Source organism: Macaca fascicularis, chromosome X, assembly GCF_037993035.2.
Source record: "Macaca fascicularis isolate 582-1 chromosome X, T2T-MFA8v1.1".
NCBI lineage: Eukaryota > Metazoa > Chordata > Mammalia > Primates > Cercopithecidae > Macaca > Macaca fascicularis.
The window spans coordinates 120,448,143-120,469,832 of record NC_088395.1 but is presented as its reverse complement, the minus strand read 5'-3'; the positions used below and the strand labels follow the sequence as shown (position 1 = coordinate 120,469,832).

Sequence of the window (21,690 nt, the reverse complement as noted above, 5' to 3'; positions counted from 1 at the left end):
GTACTATAGCTTCTTTTGAAAAATAATTTTTCTCTTTCCAACTCCCCAATTTAACTAAAGATGAAATCATAGTAGGATCAATTTATTTGCAAAAGAAGTTTTACTCTTATTATACTCGACTTGATTATTTGCATGAAGTGCAGCAAGAATAATTATTTGCCGTATGGCTCATTTTTAAATTGGCTTTGCTGGAGTATTTTTTTTTCATGAACAATCTCAGATTAAACCTTCTAAATAAAAGCCTCAAGCCCCAGCCAAGGATTTAACTGTGCCTGCAGATACTTACATTAATTGGGTGGATTCCTCTCTTTTTAATGTCCCAAAATAATTTGGGGCCCCTGAGTCTGTCAGAAAGTGGCATTCTTTACCTACTGCAGATCAGGAACATACCTGCGAAGGAACTGCAAAGATAAGGTGTGAAGCCCGTTTTTCCAAAGGGCTGTTATTGGCTCTATAAAGTCAATCTCAATTCTCAAAGCAGTCTTCTCATTTCTGAAAATATGCCATTCCAGTCAAAGCCTTGGTAAAATACCCAGTGCTTCTGCCTGATTACAATCAAATAGATTTGTTTATAAGATTAAATTAGCTTTAGCATTAATAACATATGAATGCAAAAGTAAAATTTGGTTTTCTCTCTTGAGCAAGATTTCACATAATTGCCTTTTTGAATAAATTACCAAAAAAAAAAAAAAAAAAAAGCCGGGGGGTGGAGGGGGGGAGAGAGACAGATTCAGTTGGCTTCATACTGTTCATATTAGGTTTTATTATTTGTGAAACTTAGCCTCCTTTTTATCAGACTAAAATTTTCTGCTTATTCTAAAAAACATGTTTGAGTTATCACTTGGGATAAATGAATGCTTTATTTCAAAGTGAGCATATTAATCAGGGTTCTCTAGAGGGTCAGAATAGTACATATATATATAATTTTGGAAAACATATTAATAACACATTTATATAAATGTAACCCAAAGAAATCTAAATACTATTTTATATTTGATAATGCTTCTTGAATAATTTCAACATGCCAAATAAGCCAAGTATGTCTCTCTTGGCCTTCTAAAAAGTTAGTTTTAGGCCAAGAGACTGAATTTAGAATTTGATTTTTAGAAAGTTTGTCAAATATCAAAGGTTCGAAACACTCGATATCACAAAATGGAATTACAGGTCATTCACTGAAGTGTCCACTTGATTGCATTGAAGGATACAAAGTACTGATCCTGGGTGTGTCTGTGAGGGTGTGGCCAAAAGAGATTAACATTTGAGTCAGCGGGCTGGGAAAGGCAGATCCACCCTTAATCTTGTGGGCACGATCTAATCTGCTACCAGTGAATATGAAGCAGGCAGAAAAAAAAACGTGAAAAGCAGAGACTGGCCTAGCCTCCCAGCCTACATCTTTCTCCAGTGTTGGATGCTTCCTGCCCTCGAACATTGGACTCTAAGTTCTTCGGTTTTGGGACGTGGACTGGCTCTCCTTGCTCCTCAGCTTGCAGAGAGCCTACTGTGGGACCTTGTGATCATGTAAGTTAATACTTAATAAATTCCCCTTTATATGTATATATACATATTGAAGAACAAATCAACATTGCAAGAAAACTCTGTTATTTTGGCACTGAGGTCTAGATTCTGGCCCTGCATTAGTATGGATATTTATTTTAATGTTTAATTTATAGAAAAAAAATCCCCTTTAAAGTGTAGCCAACTTGTTTATAAACAGAATTGTTTTTGCAAGATTGATTTTCCTCAAAATTTTTACAACTTGCTTAAACTTTCAGTTGTGCCCTTTCTTTTTGTTTAAGACAATCTTTAAAAATGTCTAAACTAGGCAAATTTCCCTTTAATAAAAACCACATTGCCATTTTTTAATAACCTTTTACCAAAAACGCATCTTAGTTTTCTTATACACTTTGCATGTACTTAGTAGTTTTAATTACATTCATTAATTATAATGTTAACTCTTAGTAACTCTAATTCTTAGTGAAAAACCCAAGAGGTAAACAATTTTAATATGTACCAGGTATAGAGCCAAGGGCAAAGGACAATGCCTGGAGCCAGGCTTTGTCAAATCCTAAAGGCTGAAATCAAAGGACATAAATTTTTAGACAGGCAAGTGTCAGAAACGAAGATTTATATCTTAAAACATCTAGCAGAAACAGTGACTAATTCAGACCAAATGTCTAAATTTTAAATGCATTTCTATGTTATTTTACCAATAATTTAAAAAGTATATTTACCAGAGATTACTAAAATCATGTGAACTAGAAAGGCATTTGGGCTTATTTATTTAATTTACGAGTAAATCAATTTGATACCCATGTAGACAGTACACAGAAAGACATATACCCATGTACACATAAATATACAAAGCATTACAAAGACTTTATCGTTTTGATTTTAAAATTTTAACCATGAAACGGATAAACTCACTAGTTTAAAAGGAAAGTTGGGTTAAATTGTGAAAAGGTTAAAGTTTATCTGTTTTACATGGCCATGATTAACACCCTTACTGAGTTTTGGAGAAAAGAGGGTAGCAAATTTACATTTCAAAGTACAGGGAGGGAGAGAGAGAGAGAGAATTTGGTGTGTTAGAGCAAGATTAAGAATAGATACAGGGCAACACAAAATCATAGAAATTTACCATAAGATTTTATAAGGTGATCAATTCATTTAGATAGGTTGTTTTTGTTTGTGTTTGTGTTTTTGCTTTTTTTGAGATGAAATCTTGCTCTGTCGCCCAGGCTGGAGTGCAATGGCATGATTTCGGCACACTGCAACTTCCACCTCCTGGGTTCAAGCGATTCTCCTGTCTCAGCCTCCCGAGTAGCTTGGATTAGAGGTGTGTACCACCACGCCCGGCTAATCTTTTGTATTTTTAGTGGAGATGGGCTTTCACCATGTTGGCTCCGCTGGTCTTGGACTCCTGACTTCAAGTGATCTACCTGCCTTGGCCTCCCAAAGTGCTGGGATTACAGGTGTGAGCCACAGCGCCCGGCCTAGATAGGTAGTTTTAAATTTAGTCTCTATCTTTTAACTGGACCACTGAGCTCAGGGTGGAGCCTACACTGAATCCTGCGTACCCAAAAAGAGAGAAATAACATGGAACCAAGCCATGTAATGCTTTTACAGACATTTTTCTAAGCGTTTAAACTGTAGGCTGGGTGCGGTGGCTCAAGCCTGTAATCCCAGCACTTTGGGAGGCCGAGACGGGCGGATCACGAGGTCAGGAGATCGAGACCATCCTGGCTAACATGGTGAAACCCCGTCTCTACTAAAAAGTACAAAAAACTAGCCGGGCAAGGTGGCGGGCGCCTGTAGTCCCAGCTACTCGGGAGGCTGAGGCAGGAGAATGGCTTAAACCTGGGAGGCGGACCTTGCAGTGAGCTGAGATCCGGCCACTGCACTCCAGCTTGGGCAACAGAGCAAGACTCCGTCTCACAAAAAAAAAAAAAAAAAAAAAAAAAAAAAGAGTTTAAACTGTATCCTTTCTTACCTTAAACATGCAAAGAGTAGCTCCTATAATAATGACTACTTCCTGTAACCAACTCCTGTTAGCCATCTCTGAAAGCATATCTCTTACTTAGCTATTACACACACCAAAGTAAAAAATTTTCTCATAATGCAAAATAATGTTTTTGGTACTCCTCCAAAAGCCAAAGTATCAGGTAATACAACACAAAAGAGAGTAGAATTTTTATACCTAAGTGGAATCTGTCTGCCTAAAACTTGTGGGGTTCCTTGAGGAAAACAGATTCCTTTCAGAGGAGTTGTTAGTGTCCTTTGTTTTTCTCAGGGAATCCCAGGTTATCATAAATTCCTTATTTTTTTTGTTAGGTCTCACATGTGGCATAGACAGTGGCAATAGGGAGGAGGGACAGTCAGACATAAATGGAAAAACAGAAGTCAGTTGACTGAGAAGAAAAAACTTTTTCTCAAAACAACAACCACCACCACAAAATGCCTGTCTAAAAATTTATATCCTTTGATTTGAGCCTTTAGGATTTGACAAAGCCTGGCTCCAGGCATTGTCCTTTGCCCTTGGCTCTATACCTGGTACATATTAAAAGAAAAAGCATTCAGGTCTTTATACACACACACTCACACACAAAGGTCTATATATATATATACACACACACACACACACACACATATATAAACACACACACCACACACATACACACACAGATGTCATTATATATATACACACCCACACATATATACACACATGTATATACACACATATATAAACATATATACACCTATCCCCCCCCATACACACACACAGCTTGGGAATTGGCTTTTAACTAAGCTGACTTTTAACCACAGAGTTCTAAAAAAATTCTTTCCAATCTCTCACTACCATATTTTAGCTGGAGCAGTTGATATTTCAAGTCACACAAATATCAAACCAGAAAGGATTCATTCTCTGAGCCAGGGATTGAACCCAGATTGCCACAGTGAAAGGGCAGAATCTCAGCTACTAAACTACATTGTGGGGCAGTCACCATTGCTCTGCTAGAGCAGGCAGTTTTGAACTTACATAGGATTTGAACTGCTTGAGAGAATTTTAAAGGCTAGCCATGACACTATTGTGTACCTTTTTAAAAATTTAAACTTCTTTTCCAATTGTTTAGAATAAGTCATCTCTAAAATCTTTTTTGTTTTTCTATCTTTTGGCCATTGATGATTAGAATTCTCAATTGTAGGCTTTATTCCAATAGCAACTCAATTCAAAAGCCTCTTTAATGTAGAGGAGGCAGCTCCCTAATCCCCAAAAATTTACTCTCAGAAATAGACTTAACATATGCAAAAGACAACAAATGCTTCATAGGGATAAGACTTTTTTTTAAGATAAAACTCCTCTAAGAGCTTGACACACTTGGTACAAAGAGTGTGTTGCTTAAAATACTATGTGTGTTGGACTCCGAGTCTTTCAGACAGGCCACTTGACATGACCCCAAAAATTCATGCCCTCTGGGTGGTACAGACTATGAGAGAATATGCCACTTAGTCACAAAATCAAGCTCTCAAGGACATAAAACAAGACAAGAGGGAAACCTTACCCAGTTTTTCTTTCAGGGACCAACAGCAAAGTTTATCTTAACAGACATCCATCTAGCCAGAAGTGCAAGCTCACCAGTGTGCAGGGCTGGCTCAAACTTCAGGCTTTACGGACACTAGGCCCATATTCTATCCTGTGGTACTCTTCTTTATGACAGAATGACATGGAAACACAATGGCAAAAGAAAATGGCTGCCTCAAAAAAGTTATTTCTGAGAGGAAAAGTGGCCAAACAATATGAATATTCACCGGATTCGGTGGCTTAATCCCAGCACTTTGGGACGCCGAGGTGGGTGGATCACCTGAGGTCAGGAGTTTGTGACCATCCTGGTCAACATGGTGAAACCCCGTCTCTACTAAAAATATAAAAATTAGCTGGGCATGGTGGCACATACCTGTAATCCCAGCTACTCTGGAGGCTGAGGCAGGAGAATCGCTTGAACTAGGGAGTCGGAGATTACAGTGAGCCGAGATCGTGCCATTTCACTCCAGCCTGGTGACAGAGTGAGAGTCTGTCTCAAAAAAAAACTAAAAATAAAAAATGAATTCATAACACAAAGTACCAGAAATACACCAGAGTAGCTACAAAGCAAGACTAGTCAAACCCATTAATCAAAACCTTGCAGATGAGACAAACAGTAATTTTTACCATCTTCTCCACTAGAACATACAGAAAGAAAGGCCAGAAGCCTGGCTGGCAAGAAATTCTTACCCCTTTGGTGGACGATTGGGTTCCTGGTTTCTCTTCACTTTGCGCCCAAGACAGAAGAGCAGCTTTGGTCATCCTGCTTACAGTACCAAACTTTGGGGGCCATAGGTTCTTGGCCTTTTAAAGATTCCCTCAAAAATCACTGACATGAGGCAGATTGATTAATAGGAGAAAAAGTATACAGATTTCTTTAACATGCATACAGGGGAGCCTTCAGAATGAAGACCTAGTTTCCAAATTCATTCTGAAATTACAGAAAGAATGCTGACTCAGGGTATGTCCAAAGTAAACACACACACAAACAAACAAAAACCAGGTTTTCTTACCAAAACACCAGGGGTTCAGTCTAGGTCCTGCTGCTCATTGTACAGAAGGCCAATCACTGAGACAATGCATATTGCCAAGGAAGAAGGCTTTAATCAGTTAGGGCATCTGAAGAGATGGGAGATCAGTCTCAAATCCATCTCTTTGACCAACTAAAACTAGTTGCGACACAAACCCCTAGCAGGGAAGAAATGCAACCATTTGTGGAAAAGCAAGAACTAAGGAAGGTGATATGGTTTGGCTGTGTCCCCACCCAAATCTCAACTTGAATTGTGCCTCCTAGAATTCCTACATGTTGTGGGAGGGACCAAGGGAACATAATTGAATCACAGGGGCTGGTCTTTCCTGTGCTATTCTCATGATAGTGAATAAGTCCCACGAGATCTGATGTGTTTATCAGGGGTTACCACTTTTGCTTCCTCCTTATTTTTTTCTTGCCACCACCAGGTAAAAAGTGCCTTTTGCCACCTGTTATGATTCTGAGGCCTCCCCAGCCATGTGGAACTGTAAGTCCAATTAAACCTCTTTTTGTTCCCAGTTTCAGGTATATCTTTATCAGCAGCGTGAAAACTGACTAATACAGAGGGGTAAGGAAGAGGAGTTGGTCAATAAGAAGCATGTGGAAGTTAGGAAAACAGGAATTGGAGTGTGGGGGCTAAGGAAGCAATCATGACAAATGACGGGTCTGGCTTCCCATTGTCTGGATTGATAATCTGGTGAGTTTCAGTTCTTTGATAGTTTTTGAGAGGCCTGAGGGTTGTTTTTCTAAGGAAGGAACTCAAATAAAACAAATCTAAGTTTCAAGCTTTAAGACCAGAATAATCAATTTCTGTGTTTATCCAGAAAACTGTCTTTGGGACTACTGTATCAGTTTCAGTCTCCTTTCCATTTATAAATTCTTCAATCATGGAGAATCGGATCATTGATCTTGCTGGCTGCTTTATGGTGAGGAGGGGCATCATGGGATAATATGAGGACAACACAGATAACCCAAATTTTAAAATGCTGAAGAATATGGAGTGGATCCCCTGCGGAATATGAGAGAATAATCCTGAAAACCACATGTTCCCTTTATGATTTCTTATCTAGGGCCTTTACCTGGGCTTTGAATATTAACTTAAGTTTTTCTGAGGGTTCACAAGACCATGACAGTTTACCCTGGAGAGATCCCAGAGGGACTGGTTTTACTTGAGTATGGTGAATCCAAGGCTTGACATCTGCTAACTTGACAGATGAGTAGGGTGGTCAACAGCATCTCAAAAGGGCAGACGCATTGTGCTTGCAGTTGGTTTTCAGCTTGATGGGATTTCTAGGTCTTCATCAGGACTTATCTCCTGGTTTCAGAGTGGAAACGCACATCTGTAGGGAACTGGAGCCTGCTGGAAGCAAACTCAGAGAGACTAGTGAACATATTTCCTAAATGTTTTATATATTATCTAGTTTATTTTTCAAAGGTGAAAAAATTCTCAAGTGTCAGGGAGCCTGGGGGTCAGAGAAATGGTCTCTCAAACATTTCAAAGGAGGTAGGAGGTAAGAGCCAACCTACTTCTAGGGCTACCCATATCTTCAGCAGGGCAAGGGGCATGGCCTTTTCCCAGGTAAGACTGAACTCTTAACAAATTTTAGAAAGACACTTCTTTAATTTCCTATTAATTTTTTTTTTTTTTTTTTTGAGACGGAGTCTGGCTCTGTCGCCCGGGCTGGAGTGCTGTGGCCGGATCTCAGCTCACTGCAAGCTCTGCCTCCCGGGTTCCCGCCATTCTCCTGCCTCAGCCTCCCGAGTAGCTGGCACTACAGGCACCCGCCCCCTCGCCCGGCTAGTTTTTTGTATTTTTTTTAGTAGAGACGGGGTTTCACCGTGTTAGCCAGGATGGTCTCGATCTCCTGACCTTGTGATCCGCCCGTCTCGGCCTCCCAAAGTGCTGGGATTACAGGCTTGAGCCACCGCGCCCGGCAATTTCCTATTAATTTTTTTCAGTCTTTCCAGAAGATTGGGGTCTTTAAGATGAATGCAGAATCCAATCAGCACTTACTAAGCATTGATACTCCCTGGGTTACTTGGGCTATAAAGTGGCTCCATTGTCACTTTTGAGAGTTTATGGGAGTCCATATTGAGGAATTATTTTCTACATTAGAACCTTTACAATTTTGGTAGCTTCCTCAGTCCTAATGGAGTAAGCCTCAAGTAAGCTTGTAAAAGTATCAACAAAAACCAACAAATATCAAAATTTTTCGGAGGCTTGAGCCATTATAGTGAAATTCAATTGCGAGTCTTCTCCAGGGAAAGTTCCTCTCCACAGAGTTCCTTGCTTAAAGGGGGCTTTTATGCCTTCTGGGGGCTTTGAATTATTTTTCAAGCAAGTCAGACAACTTTGGATTCCAGTTTGTATTGTACATTGCAAGTGAGGCCTAATAAGATAAGAGTGTATCCAGCATAGAGTAGTCTACCACCCATAATGAGTGCTTTGATGGATTTGCTCAGAGATTGGTCTAATAAAAGTTTCTGAAAGCAGAATTTTCCCTTCATTATTTTTAAGCCATTTATGGTCAGCATATTTAGAAAACCCGCATTCCTCAGCTCTTTTTTTTTTTTTTGAGACGGAGTCTGGCTCTGTCGCCCGGGCTAGAGTGCAGTGGCGGTGGCTCAAGCCTGTAATCCCAGCACTTTTTTTTTTTTTTTTTGAGACGGAGTCTGGCTCTGTCGCCCGGGCTGGAGTGCTGTGGCCGGATCTCAGCTCACTGCAAGCTCCGCCCCCCGGGTTTACGCCATTCTCCTGCCTCAGCCTCCCGAGTAGCTGGGACTACAGGCGCCCGCCGCCTCGCCCGGCTAGTTTTTTGTATTTTTTAGTAGAGACGGGGTTTCACCGTGTTCGCCAGGATGGTCTCGATCTCCTGACCTCGTGATCCGCCCGTCTCGGCCTCCCAAAGTGCTGGGATTACAGGCTTGAGCCACCGCGCCTGGCCTTCCTCAGCTCTTTTAAGATCAGCCTGTGAATATCTGTGGTGATAGGTCTCCAGACAGAATAGGAATGAGAACCAGCTGGGTAGTGGGCCTCTGAGTGCCTTTTTCACCTCTAATATTAGTGTTAATATTTCCCTGTGCAACATTGGTGCCTGCCTTGTGGTATCCTTGGCAGTGAACAATTGCTATTTCTTTGGGCATTTTTATGGCTTCTAATAATTCAAGAATTGGAGGACCATGCTTTGTTTCTTTGTTATTGGAAGTACAGAACTCCCTTTCTTTCCAAATTACCCCATAAGCATAAGCTATTAAGAAGCATATTTAGAGGCAGTGTAAACAGTTACTCTCTTTCCCTTACCCAGATGTACAGCTCTAGTCAAAGCAATGAACTCAGCCTTTTGGGTGGATGTCCCTGGGGGTATGGCACATGCCTTGATTACCTGCTGGGTAGTAACTACAGCATACCTGACCTTTCTGACTCCTTGTTCCATGAAACTGCTTCCATCAGTGAAGAATTCTTTGTCACATTTCATCCATGGTAAATCTGTGAGGTCTGGTCTGCTGGAGTACACTTAATCTATTATTTGAATGCAGTCATGAACAGGAGGCTGGAGATTCCTTGGGAGCAGGATGGCAGGATTCAGATTAGAAACAGCCATAAGAGTTACATTTGGGTTATCTAGAAGCATGGCTTGGTACCTTCCCAGTTGGCCTGCGGTCAACCAATAGCCCACTTTCTTCTGGAGTACAGTAACACATAATGCATAGTATTCACTGTCATGGGATGCCCCAAGGTGAACGTTTCAGCTTCCTGCAATATATCACAGGGGGCAGCCACCACACTGAGGGAAGTAGGCCAGCCCTTAGCTACCATGTCAAACTTTTTTGGAAAAAAGGTCACAGGATGCTTCAAGGTCCCAAGGTCTTGAGTTAATACTTCAAGTCTAATTCCCTGTCTTTCTTGAACAAAAAATAATCAAAAGGTTTGCATAGGTCAGGGAGACTAAGGGCACGGACTGTCGTCAATTTCTCTTTGATGGTTAAAAAGACTTTTTAATATTCCCCACTCCTAGAAAGGGGCTCCTTGGCCAGGCGTGGTGGCTCATGCTTGTAATCCCAGCACTTTGGGAGGCCGAGACGGGCGGATCACGAGGTCAGGAGATCGAGACCATCCTGGCTAACACGGTGAAACCCTGTCTCTACTACAAATACAAAAAATTAGCTGGGCGTAGTGTCACGCGCCTGTAGTCCCAGCTATTCGGGAGGCTGAGGCAGAGGAGAATGGCGTGAACCCAGGAGGCAGAGCTGGGCTGCTATAACATAAAAGCCTGGACACAAGGAATTTCATCCCTCTTCCCCATTCAATAGCAAAATTAATCTAGTTTTAAGATCGTATTAAAGTATAAAAACCCATTGAGGAGCCATACTTTCCAGATTACAAAGAATACAGGGGCCAAACTATACTACCAAAAATATTTTATTCTGTTCCACTGGATTATAACTGTATTCAGACCAATTTTGAAGAATGCAACAGAGTGGGCTGCATTCTGGGATTGAATTTTAATTTCCCATGGCTCTATCAATACACACACACACACACACACACACACACACACACACACACACACAGAGAGAGAGAGAGAGAGAGACGCACACACTTATCAAAATACAATCTAGGTACTCAAATATAATCTAACTACTGCAGTAGCAACTAAGAAGCCCCAAGAGTATTCAACCTGAAACAGTCGAGGTACCTTATCCTCTCTCGGTTGGGCTTTTTCAACCTGAAAATGGAAATTCCTTCAGAAGTCCTCAAATTGAGTGGAGCACATCCCATGTCTGGTAGGCACAAAAGATACTCACCCATTTAGACACAGATGTTGAATTTCAAAGGCTGTTTTTCCTATGTAATCAGGAAAATGGTTGGAGTTTGAAGTGGCAGGGCCAAAGAGAGAGAGACCAAACCCCACCTCTGGCCAAAAATGGGTAGGCAACTGCTTAGGAACTCTCTTGGCCTATGACAGCTGAGCCACGAGCAATGCGTTTTTGATCAGGGAACGAAAATCTGTTACCGAAACACCAGAGGTTCGGTCTAGATCCTGCTGCTCGCTGCACAGAAAGCCATTCACTAAGGCAATGAATATTTCCAAGGAAGAAGGCTTTAATCAGGTGCTGTAGCTGAGGAGATGGGAGATCAGTCTTAAGTCAATCTCCCTGACTAAAATTAAGGGTTTATATAGCAAGGAAGAAATGTAACTATATGTGTGAAAATAGGAACCAGGGAGGGGTAAAGTGAGAGGAGTTGGTCAACAAGAAGCAGGTCTTCTTGGTTTCTTGCTAATCAATGGTGGGATGGTAGCCATGAATAGCCACTGTAATTGAGTCTGGGGAACATAGTGAGACCCTGTCTTTATAAATAAAATTTTTAGAAAGGCATATTAATAGGAAGGAAGGCATACCAATTTATTAACATGTACATGGAAGAATCACAAAGTAATTACACCAACTCTGCAATGGGATACAGAAGCTTAAACACCATCTTGAGGTTAGAGAAAAAAAATAGGGGCTCAGAACAGTTATGTTGGTAAATCAGGTGATAGTGGCAAGACAGGTTATGGGAAGGGGAGAAGAAGAGGTCTGGCTGGCAAAGGTGGTCTTGTTATATAATGTAGATGAAACCTCACTGCTAGCAGCCCTCGGAGAATACATTTTACATGTTTTTTTCAGACATTTAAAAGTGTCAGGATCTCAGTTAATCTTTCCTAGATCCGGACAAAGAAAGGTCTGCCTGCATCAATGCAGAAATACAACTAGACTTAAATGCTAAATGGTCACACTTGTTCCATCTTAGACCTAACTCTTAACTTAATCATAGAGTCCTTTCCATAGGCAAGTAGTAAATTTATACAAAGGCCATCCACAGCTTTTAAGATGGAGCTACAAAGTAGATACCTACATGATACAATTGTTTTTTAAGAGTCTAACGTTGATTCAGCTCTGAAATCCTCATGTTTGTTCTTAAGCGTGAAGTGAGCCATAATGCGGCACATGCTGCAATGGATTTCATCTTGAGGAATGCAACTATGAAAAAGTGCATCATCATCATAGGATATTGCCTATTATGACTAGAGTGCAATTCCATTTCTCACTGTTTCTTAAAGAGAACCATATTAAAATTTTGAGTGTGACAAGTCTTTGTTACATGGGACTTTTTGGTATCTCTGGCTAACAGTCACTAGTTGCTAATATGGTATCCCAGTCATTGGACAATGAAAAATATCATCCAGATGTGCAGGATAATACTCTTCTTTGAAAATTATTATTGCATCAATAGCCAAGCGTAATGGTATTTAAACGGCATTGTTTTCATGGGTAACTACTAAAAATCATAGAAAAATATACACAATTTCAAACAATGTACATTTAGTCTGTCAACCCCCCAGCCACATAGTAAAGCCCTTCATAAGTAACCAAGAGCTTGAGATTTTTTTATCATTGTACCTTTCATGCTGTTGAGAGAGGCATTATGGGTTTAAGTAACTCCCCAAAGATCCCAAGAAGTGTTTCTGTGACACTTGTGCTTTTTACATTTTACATTTGAATGTCCATTTTAGAGTAATTTAAATGTAATTTGAAGTACAACAATGGCTCTATTAAAGATCATTCTCAGGCCAACTTTCCTTGGATTAAGCAAGCTTTAATGAATACTATTTTCTTGTACTCCATTTAACCAGTGGTAAACTTGGAACAGCTCAATAAACTACCGAAAGGGCAAGAGATGCAGAACCTAAGCTGAAAAATCTGTTTGCTACAGGCAAGAGAGTGTTTCTTTCATGTTGCTCCAAATGCCAAGGTATTCAGACTCTGGAATAGACAGATTTTTAAAACCCTAATTTTAATCTACAGGCATCACTTGAAAATGTAATGACCATCCCCAGTGCTAATTATTTAGGAAATTAGTATTATAAAATGTGAGATTGGAACACCTCACTCGGAGACCAAACATGAGAGTTACTCTTGGGTTACTTTCAAAGATACTAAATTGAAATTTCCTTGGAAAAGACACAAACTGAAATAAATCTGAGAATGGTGATCTTTCTAACTTTCTGGGATCCTCCATGTCAGACCCATCTGGTCTGAAGAATGCTGAATGTGTAACAACTGTATTTGTAATATGTATCATTCAGACTTCAGTAGACTATGATAAACATTCTGTAACTGTCTATATCATTTGAAATATAAGTACCTAATATGCCACAGGGCCTTGCAATAAAATTAGCCTTGTTGGCCAATATCCAGAGAGGAAGAATAAATATGAGTGTGTACTGTGGGGAGGGAGTGAAATGAGAACTATCTCTACCAAAATTCTCATGGAATTGTATTTCCCAAAGACATGCTATCTATGGAGGCAGCAAACCTTTTCTGAAAAATAAAAATTAAATGAGACTACACTTTTGATATAACAGACAGTTTTGTTTATATCCCCAAATATTCAACTATTGAAATGTTCCCTTCACATTGTGCGAAGACGATTTCTAAGAAGAATGTATTACTATGTTGTAGAAGACATAATGTTCTGCAGATACGAGCAAAAAGTCAAAGCTGTCAAAGGCCTTAATAAAAGCAGCTTTACAAAAACCTCTCCTTCTGAAAAGCAATTAGAACATTGGAAAAAATCATTAAAACAAACCTTTCTAAAACTCTGGAAATTAATCAAAGACTTGCAACATTCCAATGAATATTTCTTCAAGAAAAACAGCTAAATTTCCGTAAGAACTGCAATCTCTGTGATGTGTTAGCTTGCTCTATTACTATTCTTCACTCGCCAGATTTGTGAGACTCTTGAAAGCAACTGCCTCACAACTTCAGTAGTCATGAAAACTTGCATTTTAGCAACCACTGGAGGAAGCAGAAACAGGCATCTTCTTTCACAAAACCCATTCCCTGAGAAATGTGACTATTTGACATGTCTGGAAACTCCCCAAATAGCTCTATTCTCAAGGTTGTCTTTGATGGACCTGAATCAGAGTTCACTCTGTACAAATAAGCCTATACCTAAAAAATTTTCTCACAAAAAGTAGTAGTTGTTTAACACTGCAGCTACCTGAAGCAATTAACAAGAGGCCCACTAAAAACTTAAAAGGAAAAACTGGTGACCGAGACATTCATAACAATCTTTGAAAATGTCAACATATTTCTGAGAATCTAGAAGGCCACACAGGTGTGCAAGGCTGTAGGCTCAAGAAAGTCCTCAGAATGCCCTGTTTGCTCAAGTCTGACTAATCTTTTTTTTTCTTTCTTTTCTTTTCTTTTTCTTTTTCTTTTTCTTTTTCTTTTTTTTTTTTTTTTTTTGAGACAGAGTCTTGCACTGTTGCCCAGGCTGGAATACAGTGGCACAGTCGTGGCTCACTGCAACCTCAGCCTCCTGGGTTCAAGTAATTCTCCTGCCTTAGCCTCCTGAGTAGCTAGGATTACAGGTACCGGCCACCACACCCAGCTAATTTAAGTCTGACTAATCTTAAGCTTCTGAATAAGTTGAAAGTAAGGATAACAGAGTTGTTAATTGCAGGAATATTTAAGGCATGTCTAAAAAAATATACCAAATCCTTGGCAATGGCTGGGAGAATTACCGGTTCATGACATTTAAGGACACCTCTGTCTTGCTAATCACTAACCTAACCAAGGAGACACTTTAGTGGCTACCTATGTCAAAGAAAACAGACTTTACAGTATCAGTCCAAGAAAGTCAGTAAACAAATGAGTAACAATAACAATATAAACAACAACAACAAAATAGCTAACAGCAAGACCAACAAACCCTGGGAGAAGAAGTTCTGATTTCAAGATTTACAATGTTATGTTAAAAAGTCAAGTATTTTAAAGAAAAAGTAGACATACAAAGAAACAGGAATGAATGGCCCATATAAAGAAAAAAAAGAAAGTCAATAGAAAATGTCATGGTGGAAGCCAAGATGTCAGATTTATTATATAAAGATTTAAAATAGGCAATTATAAATATGTTCAAAGAACTAAAAAACATCTTGTCTAAAAAAATAAAGGAGTGTATGGCAATGATTTCTCACTAAAGAGAGAGTGTCAACAAAGAGATAGACATTATTTTTTAAAAGCACCAGATAGCAACTCAGTAGTTTAAAAATCACAATAACTGAAATGAGAAGTTCACTAGAGTTCTACAGCAGATTTCAACTGTCAAGGAAACAATAAGAAAATTTGAATATAGTTCATTGTGATTATAGTAAAGAACAGAAAGAAGAAATAATAAAGAAAATTAGTGTAGTCTCAAAGATATGTGAGACACTGAAGTTCCTGAGGGAGAAGAGAAAGGAAGAACAGAAAGAAATTTGAAGACATAATTTCTAAAGGCTAACACAATTTGATGAAAAAACATGAATTTGCACATTCAAATAGCAAAACAGTCTTCCAGTAGGATAATCTCAAAGTAATCTACACCTAGACACATCACAGACAAAGTGCCAAAACACAAAGAGAATCTTGAAAGCAGTAAAAGAAATGTAGCTCTACATACAAGGTATTTTTTAATAGCAATTACAGCTAACTTCTTATCAGAAATGTGGAGGGCAGAAGGCAGTAGGATCATATATGTATCATGCTGAAGTGAAAAAAGCAAGCCATAAACCAAGAATTCTATCTCTAGCAAACTATGTTTCAAAAATGGAGATATTAAAACATGCCAAGATTTAAAAAATAACAAAACAAAACAAAATAACTGACATAATGAGTAGACCTTCCCTATAAGAAATACCAAAAGGAGTCCTTCACTCTAAAAAAAATTTTCACTAGACAAAAACTGAAATCCACATGAAGAATTAAAGAACACTAATAAAGGTAACTGCATAGATGAATATAAAATACAGGATCAATATATTTCTGTTTATAACTATTTTCTTCTCCTATCTGACTTAAAAGACAACTACATAAAACAATAATTATAAAACTATTAGTAGGCTTCCAAGGTACAATATAGTTTTTATGTCAATAAATAATAATACAAAGAAGGGTGAAAAAAACAAAGTTGGATTAGAGCAACACTTTTGGATACCGATGGAAGTAAGCTGGTATTAATCTAAACAAGTTCTTTTTAAGGTATGTTATTAACTGTCATCACAAGGGGAACCATTAAGAAAATAACTAAAAGAATGGTAAAAGAAATAAAAAAGGAAATTAAAATGGTACACTTGAAAAATGTTTATTTTACACAAAGCAAGGCTACCCCATAAACATAAATATATACAATTAATAAATTGTCAATTGATAATAAAATAAAAATTTAAAAAATGCCAAAAATTCTAAGGCAATAACACAGAAATAGAGGAAACAAAAAGAGATAAGACTTGTGGAAAACAAATAGCAAAATGGATACTTCAATGGTACAGATTAACAGAATACGTAAAATATAAATCAGTATCATACTGTAGGCTATCTACTAGAGACACGCTTTAGATTTAAAAACACATAAGAATTTAAAGCAAAAATATGGAAAATATATATAATGCAACAGTAACCAAAACAGAGCTGGAGTAGCTATATTACTATTGAACTAAATAGACTGCAGCACAAAGAATATTTCTAGAGAAAAAGAAAGATATTCTATAGTGATAAAGAGATAAGTCCATTAGAAAACCATAACAATTACAAATATACATGCAGATAGCAACAAAGCCCAAAATACATGAAGCAAAATCTGTCTGAATTGAAGGGAAATGTTGGCAATTGAACAATAATTATTGGAGACTTCAACAGCTGCTTTAAATAATGGAAAGAACAACTAGACACAAGACTAACAAGAAAAAAATAAGATTTGAACAACACTATGAATAAACTAGACCAAACACATATATAGAATACTATACTCAAAACAGCAAAATACATATGATTCTCAAGCCCTTGTATAACTTCATCCTGAATAACACTTATGCTAGGCCATAAAACAAGTCTTAGCAAATTTAAAAGTATTGAAATAATGCAAAGTATGTTCTCCAGCCAAAATAGAATGAAATTTAGAAATCAATAACAGAAGGACATTTGGAAAATTCACAAGTATGTGAAAATTAAACACACTCCTAAATAACCAATAGAAAAGCAAGAAATCACAGAGGAAATTAGGAAAAACTTTGAGTAGAAGGAAATGAAAACATACTATGCACACAGCTAAAGCAGTGCTTAGAGTGAAATCTGTAGCTATTAAATGCCTATATTAAAAAAAGAAGAGAGCTCTCCTATCAATTAACACTTCACCTTAAAAAATTAAGAAAAGAAGAACATGCTAAATACAAAATAAGCAAAAGGAAATAAATGAAAAGATTAGAACATAAATAAAGTTGAGAGTAGAAAAAAGAAATCAATGAAACTGAAAGTTGATTCTTTGAAAAGATAAAGGAAATTAAAAACTCTAGCAAATTGATCATGTAAAAGGCAATTCAAATTACTAAAATGAGGAATGTAAGAGAAGATGTCATTACCAACATGACAGAAAAAAATTGTAATAAAAGAATACTAGGAACAATTATACACCAAAAATTTAGATGCCCTGGATAAAATGGACACATTTTCAGAAAGATGCAAACCTCTGAAACTGATTCATAAAGAAATAAAAGATATGAATAGGCTTATAAGAAATAAAGAGATGGAATTAGTAACAAAAACACTTCTCACGAAGAAAATCCAGGTCCAGCTGGCTTCACTGATGAATTTGAGCAAACATTAAAGAAAGAATGAACAGAAATCTTCACATATTTTTATAAGTAATAGAGGAAAAAGAACCCTTTCTAACTCATTCTATATGGCCAATATTACTCTGATGCCAAAACCAGAAAATATATCACAAGAAAAGTACAGGCTAATATACCTTAGGCCTATAAATGCAAATATAGTCAACAATACTAGGAACCGAATCAGGCAACATACAAAAAGGATTATATACCATGACCCAGTGAGATTTATTCCAGGAATTTGGGATTGACTAAAATCAAACAGTGTTGTACAACCACATTGATACAATAAAGGACAAAAACTACATACTGTTTTTCAAAAGACACCAAAAAGGCCTGTGAAAAATTTAATGACATTTCAAAATAAAAACACTGAACAAATTAGTCATAAAAGGAAACCTCCTTAACCTTATAAAGGCTATCTACAAATAACCTATCATTAAATTGTGAATGATTAAAAAGAAATAAAGATGTTGTTCTCACTAGCAACTAGGTAAGTCTTTGACATTGTGAATAATGCTGCAATAAACATACATGTGCATGTGCCTTTGTAGTAGCATGATTTATAATCTTTTGGGTATATACCCAGTAATGGGATCACTGGGTCAAATGGTATTTCTAGTTCTAGATCCTTGAGGAATCGCCACACTGCTTTCCACAATGGTTGAACTAATTTACTCTCCCACAAACAGTGTAAAAGTGTTCCTATTTCTCCACATTCTCTCCAGCATCTGTTGTTTCCTGACTTTTTAATGATCGCCATTCTAACTGGCATGAGATGGCATCTCATTGTGGTTTTGATTTGCGTTTCTCTCATGACCAGTGATGATGAGCATTTTTTCATGTGTCTGTTGGTTGCATACATGTCTTCTTTTGAGAATTGTCTGTTCATATCCTTTGCCCACTTTTTGATGGGGTTGTTTGGTTTTTCTTGTAATTTTGTTTAAGTTCTTTGTAGATTCTGGATATTAGCCCTTTGTCAGATGGGTAGACTGCAAAAATTTTCTCCCATTCTGTAGGTTGCCTGTTCACTCTGATGGTAGTTTCTCTTGCTGTGCAGAAGCTCTTTAGTTTTATTAGATCCCATTTGTCTATTTTGGCTTTTGTTGCCATTGCTTTTGGTGTTTTAGTCATAAAGTCCTCACCCATGCCTATGTCCTGAATGGTATTGCCTAGGTTTTCTTCTAGGGTTTTTATGGTTTTAGGTCTAACATTTAAATCTCTAATCCATCTTGAGTTAATTTTTGTATAAGGTGTAAGGAAGGGATCCAGTTTCAGTTTTCTACATATGGATAACCGGTTTTCCCAGTACCATTTATTAAATAGGGAATCCTTTCCCCATTGCTCGTTTTTGTGAGGCTTGTCAAGGACCAGATGGTTGTAGATGTGTTGTGTTATTTCTGAGGCCTCTGTTCTGTTCCATTAGTCTATATCTCTGTTTTGGTACCAGTACCATGCTGTTTTGGTTACTGTAGCATTGTAGTATAGTTTGAAGTCAGGTAGCATGATGCCTCCAGCTTTGTTGTTTTGCTTAGGATTGTCTTGGCAATGCGGGCTCTTTTTTGGTTCTATGTGAACTTTAAAGTAGTTTTTTCCAATTCTGTGAAGAAGGTCATTGGTAGCTTGATGGGGATGGCATTGAATCTATAAATTACCTTGGGCAGTATGGCCATTTTCACGATATTGATTCTTCCTATTCATGAGCATGGAATGTTCTTCCATTTGTTTGTGTTCTCTTTTATTTCATTGAGCAGTGGTTTGTAGTTCTTGGAAAGGTCCTTCACATCCCTTGTAAGCTGGATTCCTAGGTATTTTATTCTCTTTGTAGCAATTGTGAATGGGAGTTCACTCATGATTTGGCTCTCTGTTTGTCTGTTATTGGTGTATAGGAATGCTTGTGATTTTTGCACATTGATTTTGTATCCTGAGACTTTGCTGAATTTGATTGTCAGCTTAAGGAGATTTTGGGCTGAGACGATGGGGTTTTCTAGATATACAATTATGTCATCTGCAAACAGGGACAATTTGACTTCCTCTTTTCCTAATTGAATACCCTTTATTTCTTTCTCTTGCCTGATTGCCCTGGCCAGAACTTCCAACACTATATTGAACAGGAGTGGTGAGAGAGGGCGTCCTTGTATTGTTCCGGTTTTAAAAGAAAATGTGAGTGAAATTCTTCCTGGGATTTGGCAATGGATTCTTAGAAATGAAACCAAAAGTGTAAGTAACAAAAGAAAAAGAAATGGTAAGTTGGAGTTTATCAGAATCAAACACTTTTGTGCTTCAAAGAACCCCATCAAAAATGTGAAAAGACCACCCACAGAATGGGAGAAAATGTCTGTCAGTTATGTATTTGATAAGGGATCTGTATACAGAATATACAGTAAACTCTTACAAATCAACGACAGAAAAGCAGATGACCTGATTTACAAATGGTCAAAGTTTTGCTAGCTGCAAATGGAGTGCAGCTCACATGTGTCAGGCCTATATTTTCTAAGGTCTCAGTTTCTCAGCTAACTGTCTATGTTTGAAGCCCAGATGGAAGATTAAAAGAGATAGTAAAAAAGGAAAACAAAAGCTGCCATGGGAATAGTGCCAAAAGTTGGAAAAATTGGGGGGGTAAATTGATGGGAAGAGTAAAGTCGACTTCTAGATCCTTTGGTGCTGCTGTCTCTGAGCTGATAAGCAAGTGTTGTAAAGAAGGCTATTATTAGGTGGGTGATATAGTTTGGGTATTTGTTCCTTCCAAATCTCATGTTTGAAGTCGGACGTACAAGAAGTGTTTGGGTCATGGGGGCAGATCCCTCATAAATGGCTTGGTGCTGTCCTTGGAGTAATGAAGGAATGAATTTCTGCTCTAATAGTTCCCACAAGAACTGGTTGTTTAAAAATATGGCACCCCTCTCCTCTCTCTCTTGCCTCCTCTTCTCTCACCATGTGACACGTCTGCTCCCCTTCACCTTCTGTCGTGATCGGAAGCTTCCTAAAGCCCTCAGCAGAAACAGATGGTTGCATCATGCTTCTTGTACAGCCTGAAGAAACATGAGCCAAATAAATCTCTTTTCTTTGTAAATTATCCAGTCTCAGGTATTCCTTTATAGCAATGCAGTCGTCTAATGCAGTGGGAAAAGGCAGGCAGGAAAATCTTTGTCTTTGTAAATTGCTGTCCTGCCATCAGACAAGTAGAGGAAAAGCAGAGAGAGTCCCCCTGGATTTTACCTGTCTTCAGCTCAACAATCTCCAGTATTTTAGAGAGGGATATTTTGGCTTTCTTCAGTAGAAAGGATTACAAATGCATGCCCTCAAAGATCAAGAGTCACACAAATAATTTAAAACAAGTAACTCAAATTAATTTTTTATAAATATTTATCTCCTAAGCTAAAGTTACCCACTGAGGAAAGGAATTTTGTGTTGGTCTAAAGGACTTTAACTCTGTTTCAAATCTGATCTCAGCTGGAATGTTGCTTAGCTAATTCCCTGGATGTTAACATTTCATGGACATGGTAAGATTTACATCTCCAAGGGACCAAGAAGGCTCTGTATTTAAAAAAAAAACACAAAAACAAACAAAACAAAAAGACTTTGAAATCTTTTAACTTTGGGGCAAAAGAACTCTCTTTCATGCACATTTTAGTTTAAAACTAAGAAGCATTGGTCACAAATAAAACAAAAACAAATCTGAATTACAAGCAATACAAAGCAACAGTAATTTTAAAAGGATTCTATGTAATTTAGGCCAAAAAAGTAAAACCTCTGCTGTCATTGGACTGCTAATACTATGACCTGGTCCACTAGCTGTGAAGCAGGGGTAGAGCAGGCAGATTTCTTTTTCTTTTCTCTTCTCTTCTCTTTTCTTTTCTGTCTTTTCTTTTTTTTTTTTTTAATCTCCC

The 21,690-nt window shown here is 38.0% G+C and overlaps 1 long non-coding RNA gene across 1 annotated transcript; it reads left to right on the top strand.

Moving 5' to 3' along the window:
* The first annotated feature begins 1,249 nt into the window (after positions 1-1,249).
* On the top strand, positions 1,250-20,558 carry LOC123571249 (uncharacterized). The gene is made up of 3 exons (XR_006695431.2): positions 1,250-1,518; positions 6,627-6,804; positions 19,891-20,558. It is a non-coding gene; the product is annotated as an uncharacterized lncRNA (long non-coding RNA).
* Positions 20,559-21,690: the final 1,132 nt, after the last annotated feature.